Below are 6,266 nucleotides of genomic sequence, written 5' to 3'. Positions count from 1 at the left end.
CGTGTGTACGGCCGTACACCCTGTGTACGGCCGTACACAGGGTGTGCGGCTGTACACATGTGTATGGCTGGAGGTCCATATAAATAGGGGAGTGCATGTGGGAGTGTACGGTGAAAGAGAAGGAAGAGAGAAGGCTAGACAAGAGAGAGAAAGTTAGAGATAAGAAGTGTGTGTGAGAGAGAATTTATTGTAAGGAGCATCAATCATATCATCAATACATTAGATTCAAGTTATTCTTCTTCTCCTTCTCTTCTATATTGATCTGACATCATCCAATTGATTGGGATTCCGCACCATCAATTGGATCTGATTGATACACAAGCAATTTTGGGGACTTACAATTGGTATCAGAGCTTGGTTGTATCAATCAATTTTTTTTCAGATCTGGAGCTTATTTGATCTTATTTTGAAAAGATAATTGCATTTTTGGATAGATCTCGGAAAAATAAAGGGGGTTTCTTCTTTGCATTTTTTCATAAAAACGAGTTTTTGATCAATTTTTGGAGCAAAAAGGGGTGAAAAACGTCGTTTTTTTCGCAAATCTATTGAAGGTGTGCGGCTCGGAAAACTTGAAGGTGAGCGGCTCGGAGTGTGCGGCTAGGTGTACGGCCGCACACGGGTGTGCGGTCCTTGGTGTGTACGGTTCAGCTTATACTAAAATAAAAAAGGTTTTCTTTTTGGAGGTCCTAGATTCGAACTCAAGATCTATAATTCTTCAAATCAACGTGTTACCAGTTGAGCCAAAATAGGAACATGTTAACCATCTCAACTTGCTTAATCATATAGCTTCACAGCAGCATGCTTACTTAAAAAAAAGGAGAAGGTTTTTGGGGCTGCCGAGTTTCGAAATTGGGTCACCTGTTTCATCACCCAGCGACTCTACCAGCTCATCTAAGCTGCAAGATGATATCTTTCTTCCAAATTTAATTCATAAAGACTCGCTGCTGCAATCTAGTTTTGCATTTTTGACAAAATCAGCCCAAAATTCAATTTCTTTTTATTTTTAAATTCCATTTTCTTCCAAAATTTTAGTTTTTAAATTTTGACTTTTATTTTTGACTTTTTACTTAAAATTTTGACTTTGCCTTTTAAAAGTTGACATATGACTTTAAATTTTGACTTTCTCGTTTGACTTTTAATTTTTTAAATTTGGCTTTTCGGTTTGACTTTTAAGTTTGACTTTTTAAATTTGACTTTTAAGGTTGACTTTCTCGGTTTTTAAGTCAAAGGGCAATTAAAAATATAAAAAATATATATATAAAAATTTAAAAAATAAAAAATAAAAAAAATGAGTTCCACATCAATTCCGGTAAATGAAGTTTCATGTACTCCATCTTGTAAAGCTACGATTAAATTTCTTCGCGAACAAATTGATTTGCTAAAAAGGAAAAAATGAGGACCTTAAATATGAAGACTATACTATAAGGAAAGGTCAGAAACCGTTAAAAGCTCAATTAGAAACCAAAATCAAGGATTTCCGAAAACTCCAAGAAGATTACAGCAACAAGTGTGAAAACTATGATCACATTAAGAAAAAACTTGCTGCTGTAACTGAAGAACTTGACGCTTTGAAAATAAATCGTGGAAAAACAGATGTTAGTTTCACAAATTACACTGCGTCAAGTAAGACAGTCGAGTCCTTATATGAAGCCCAATTAAAATTCAAAGAAAATCAAAACAATGGTCTAGGGTATGATAGTGTTCCTCCACCTTTCAATCATAACTATATATCCATAACTTTGACTCAGGAAGAGATTGACCGAGAACCATTTATGGTATACGGTAAACCAGTTGTTGAACAGGCACCTGAAGGTGTTGAGCTGAACGATACTAATACTTCTACTTCTTGTGCAGGCAAAGTAATACAGGATGAGAACAAGGAGAGTTCTACTGAACAAACAAATGTCTCCTTGAACTCTGAATATGTTGCTTCGAACTCAGTTGCTTCTGATCAACCTGTTGTTGAGAAGTACAAGCCACGAATTCCAACGCAACAGAGTTCTTGTTGCAAGTGTGCATGTGGGAACAACAAGAGACAAGGCAAAGATACGCCACCAGGGGCAGGAAGAAACAACTCCACAGTGAAGAAAAAGACATATTTTCACTGTGGAACACCTGGACACATTGCCAGAAATTGTCCTAATCGAGCATACGTTCCCTACTATGCACAAGGCTGGCAAAACGCACAAAGTGGGAGATTCTACAAAAGAAACCCTTCGAGGCAACGTTCAACTCCCAAGGCCAAGAAATCAAATCCCAAGGCCAAGAAGGGAATGTCGGCCAAGAAGCCAAATCCAAGAGATGCTCCCATGAAGTCAAAATGAAAGTCATCTCAACGGCCGACATCTAGATCAAAAACAAGTATTGAGCCACCCATCAGATCGGAAAAGAAATGGGTTAAACCCAACTACAAATGGGTTCCGAAGGCTCAGTCTCCCAAATCTACTAACGATTCTAATATTTCTACATCTTTTGTTTGTGATAAGCAGGATATGTCATGGGAGAAAGTACCGTGCAAGGATGACAAAGGTCGACCCAGTTTCAAAATGGACTGGGTTCCAAAGACCAACTGATCCCACTCTGTGTCAGAGTAGCTATCGAGGCATATCACCAAACTTCGGTTTATTGGTAGTGGCTATTCCAGGCACTTGATAGGAGGCATCTCTCAACTGTACAACATTCATACATTTGTTTGAGAGTATGTGTCCTTTTCGGGAAGGGAAGAAAGGAAGGATCGCATGGGGTTTGTGCCTAACGACATGAAGAATTTTCGGATATGTTCTAGGATTACGCGTGCTGTTCTCAGACCTTCTGGATGCAATTCACTCGGTGACTTACGGTTTGAGTTTTCTTCTCTATACTCTTGAGTTTATCTTAAGCTGATTCGCTTTAAAGACTAATTTTTGTTTTAGGATATTTCAAATTTGCGCATTTACTTTCGTTTCTCTCATATGTACAAATTAAGGGGGAGAAATAAAAACAAAACAAAAATTAGAAAATTTTTAAATATATATATATATATATATATATATACATATATATATATATATATATATACATATATATATATATATATATATATATATATATATATATATATATATATATATATATATATATATATATATAAATCAAAAAAAATATAATATGTTGGTTATGGAATATGCTTGTGGGAGATGTTTTAGGAAGTGATATGATTATGTGATAACAGGACACCTGAGTCTGCATAACGTACCCAAAGTTGAAGGGTCTATGCTCTGGTTTGATGCGTCGATAGGCACGAAAGATTCTAAATGGACATGACTAGGCAGAGTTGAACTTAGGAAATCAAATGACTTGACAAATCTTGACCTAGATAGTTCCCTTTAGCCTGACAATACGACGCTTGGATAGGTTGAGTAGGGAGATATATATGGGAATCTACTCGTCACATTAAATGAACCCGTATCTGGAACCGTGGTTTCACTTTTCCTCGATGTGCGGATTCTGTCCTTAATTCCGGTTGGATGGGGCGATTGGTAAATTCCAATAAATTAGGTCTGTAGAATATCATTTTCTTTCTTTCCGTCTATTAGTCATATGTTGTCTCCTTTGCGTGAATTCCAATCCGACCTGGTACACAACATATGCAACTCTATTTCTCTGCATGTTATATATGTGAAAAACTTCTTATCTGTTAGCCATATGTTGTCTCCTTTGCGTGACTTCTAATCCGACCTGGTATACAACATATGCAACCTTCTACTTCTCAACCCCTCTAAAATAATACGTAACAGAATTCTGAATCTATCCTCTCTCTGAATGGTTGTCTGCTCACCCGGTGTAAGGAGTACTCTGGAAGTTCTTGATGGCTGGGGCATATCAGGAAGCGGGAAACACATTCTAGTGCACTTAAAATTGAACACATACAGATTGTCTATAGATCTCGCTGCTCAATTTAGGTGGACAACAATATCCCTGGTCGTCGTCAGCTGAATGGTCCTTAAGATGTAGTATCTAGAAACTTAGGATCAGATATAATATCTATGAACTTAGGATCACATTGTCTTGTCACTTATAGTTTGTCCTAATTTTGTCACAATTTTTCGTGTCAAAGATGTGAACATGAAAGGTACCGACAAGCGACCAAACAAAGATGTGAATATGAAAGGTACCGACAAGCGGGTAAAGGTTGTCTAAAAACTTTGATCACTACTAGAAAAACAGCCTTTTACGACGCTCATTGCGCGTCGTAAAAGGCTCAGACGATGCGCAAATGCGCGTCAAGGAAGGCCCTGTCATAAAGAGAGACGACGCGCTTTTGCGCGTCGTCTATAGACGACGCGCATTTACGACGCGCAATTACGACGCGCGTTTACGAAGATAAATCATTTCAATAATATGTCAAATACAAATAATTATTCCAATAGTGAGTAAATGTTATAAATAAATGAACTCATTTATATACAATTGCATTATCTAGCTTACTATGTGCCAACAACTCTCTGTGACTTTACTTTTGCTTGAGTCTCGTTTCCTCCAAAGCTTCTAGCCATGCCAAAATATGATATCTTAAATTCATCAAGTCCTTGGCGTGAAGTCTTAGATAGAAGCTTAACTACAATCTCCAATCCTTCTAGCAGACCCTAAAGATCATTATTTGCCATGTAGCAGGATCAACCTCCAATCTCTTTCTGCATTCTCATTACTTGCAGCATCTTTTGCCTGTTTGACGAAGGTTGTGCCTTCAGCAGCAACATGCTGCATTGCGTCAAAAAGATAAAAACAAATGACAACAAATACAAATAACTACATTCTACTTAAAAAAATAGAATCCAACTCCTAAATCACAAACCTGTTTAAACATACTAGAGACAGGATCCAATCCATGGGGTATTTTTGGAAAATAGTTTGAACATTCTTGACAAATCATCAACCTGCAAGTAAAGGGTAGAAAGGGAAGAAACAAATGTTCACAACCAGTAAGAAATCTAAACACTAGAAGTTTCATAGTGATTGTTGATTCCTATAAACTCAAATGTGAGATGAGAGGCTTGTTCACAAACAGTAAGAAATACTAAGTAGAAAGAAACAATCCCTTAATCCAGTAAGCTATATATGAGTGTTTCTTCACTTAATGCAGAAAGTTTCACATGATGTTCTTTCAGAAAAAGATAAATTTTATCTATAAAATGATTTGAAATTTATGCCTCTTTTTGGCGACTTGCAGCCAATGCTTCAAGCTCTTCAATTCGCTTTCTTGCAGTAGTAAGCTCTTCATCTCTCTCAGACTTTATTTGTTGTGCTAATCCTATTCTTATGCATTAAAAAGGGGAACCATAACCTCTTGTTCTTGATCCATTCTTTTCTAGTTTCTTTGATGGTGAATTTGAGATGTGGGAAACAAAAATATTTGATTTGACTTGGTCAGCAACAGCCATTGCCTCCAATGCTTTAAACTGTTTTTTGAAGTTAAGATTGTAAAAAAATATCAAGAATTTAATCAAAAAAATCTAACTATTGTTTACCGTTTGTTTGTATTCTCTATCTTGAGCTTCAGCATGCAGATTAAGCTCGGAAATGTGAGCTTTATGTTGGACAATCTGAGAAAAAATTAAAAAAGAATAAAAATACAAGTTAAATTAGTTAACTTACATATGGTTTTAATCAGATACAAGAAAAAAGAGAAGAACTTGCACCACTTTATCTTTGTTGGCAATCTCTTTTTCAAGAAGTTCAACCCGCTGAAGGGACTCTTGAAGACTTTTCTCTTTTTCATTCAAAGCTCTGTAGAAAAAGAGTCATTTGTCAATAAAAATGCACAATTATTTCAATGTTTCTTTGATGAGTTATGGTTATCAAACCTTTTTATGTCTTAATAACTAGTTTTGACTTGGTTGATTTGTTGTTTAAAAGCATGAAAATCTAGTTCTAGCTCTTCCCTTTGCAATCGTTGCCTTTCAGCATCTCCTTTGACCATGTCAACCTTAAATTAATATACAACAAAAATTAAAAAATACATCTAAAGTTTTACAATATAATTCTAACTTCTAATTGAAAAAAAAGCTAACCTGGTTTTCAAGGACAATCTCCATACAATCCAACTCTTCAACAAAAATCTCATATAATTTAACCTCCTCTTCTTTCTCTTAAGCATACAGTCTACTTGTTTCAGCAATCTATATTCAAAAAAAGAATTAACAATGTTGTAGAAATGAGATTTCATTAAGTAAATACAAAACAATAATACTATTATTCTCATACTATTGTTTCAGCAATCTATATTC

At 35.8% G+C, this 6,266-nt stretch overlaps 1 long non-coding RNA gene across 1 annotated transcript; it reads right to left on the bottom strand.

Moving 5' to 3' along the window:
* Window positions 1-4,389: 4,389 nt before the first annotated feature.
* Window positions 4,390-5,972, bottom strand: LOC128128042 (uncharacterized). The gene is made up of 4 exons (XR_008225627.1): window positions 5,844-5,972; window positions 5,679-5,766; window positions 5,508-5,582; window positions 4,390-4,916 (listed from the first exon to the last, which is right to left on the bottom strand). It is a non-coding gene; the product is annotated as an uncharacterized LOC128128042 (long non-coding RNA).
* Window positions 5,973-6,266: the final 294 nt, after the last annotated feature.

Source organism: Lactuca sativa, chromosome 8 (assembly GCF_002870075.4).
Source record: "Lactuca sativa cultivar Salinas chromosome 8, Lsat_Salinas_v11, whole genome shotgun sequence".
Classification (NCBI taxonomy): domain Eukaryota; kingdom Viridiplantae; phylum Streptophyta; class Magnoliopsida; order Asterales; family Asteraceae; genus Lactuca; species Lactuca sativa.
The sequence above is the reverse complement of the archived record's forward strand: the minus strand, read 5'-3'. Positions and strand labels throughout refer to the sequence as shown.